Genomic DNA, 1,123 nt, shown 5'->3' on the forward strand with positions numbered 1-1,123 from the left:
TAACCTCATGTCCTTTCATTTGCATTATGATTGTATGAAGGAAGGATAAAAACTGTGAAAAGTGCATGAAATGGAAAAAGAAAGGAAAAAAATAAAATAGTTATGAAAAGTAAAGGCCCGTGTGAAGCGAATTAAGAAGGGAGAGAGATCCCTAGGGTGAAAGACCTAAAAGTTTACCCTAAGACTCCGAGTGAGGAGTGTATTTGGGTACAAATGCGTATATTTTATTGAAAGTCCGAGAACGACAGTGCATTGTATAACCGTGTGTCACATGCTCATATGCATTTTATTTAATTTTTGAAAATTGTGGAATTGTAATAATTATAGAGATTAAAAATGTGGGTGATCAATGCTGATGGAATGATTCTTTTATGTTCATTTGAAACTTAGTAATCCCCATTAACCCCTTGGGTGTTAGGCACCCTACTGAGCAATGTGGAATGCTTACCCCTTCTTTTTTACATATTTTTAGATGCGGATGTTATTCCTGAGGATCCACAGGTGGGACAAGTAGGACTTCAGGATGCCCCTGGAGGTTTTGGAGCGGCCTAGTGGAGTGTGATGTATTTGTTGTGTTGGCTATATTGGAACTTGTATTAATAAACTGTGAACTATGTATTTGTAATGAGACCTTATTTTGATTAATTTGCAACTGTGAACTTTTATTTCTGGACTTTAATGATAATTATTATATCTTGTTGCTTTTGAGTAGTGATTGGTATATTGTTAGTTTGGATTGTTAGTTGGTGGGAACTCTAGTGTAGTTTATGCATAGAAAAAAAAATCAGAGTGTTTTGGTTGACTGCTAGCGTGGATTAAAAGGAACCCTTAGGCTCAAACCTTTGACCTGGGATCATGGGCCAAATTTTGGGTCGTTCGGAATTTGGGTTGTGACAGAACCTGATTCCTCCACCCTTTTAGTAGGGTACACGACAGAAAGCAAAGGGGAAAATTCCGGCATGGTACTCGGCGATCTTAAGAAACATGAGAATGGTGAGGTCGAAGTGGAGATGAGGAGAGTTGCACCAACTGCCATTGTCGTTGGGAAGAGTGCAGTTAGGTGGGCAGAAGTTTGTGGTGGTGACGAAGACTTCCTCCCATTTGGAAGTTTTGAGCTAGTCGC

The sequence above is a fragment of the Vitis vinifera genome, chromosome 4 (assembly GCF_030704535.1).
Source record: "Vitis vinifera cultivar Pinot Noir 40024 chromosome 4, ASM3070453v1".
NCBI classification, from domain to species: Eukaryota; Viridiplantae; Streptophyta; class Magnoliopsida; order Vitales; family Vitaceae; genus Vitis; species Vitis vinifera.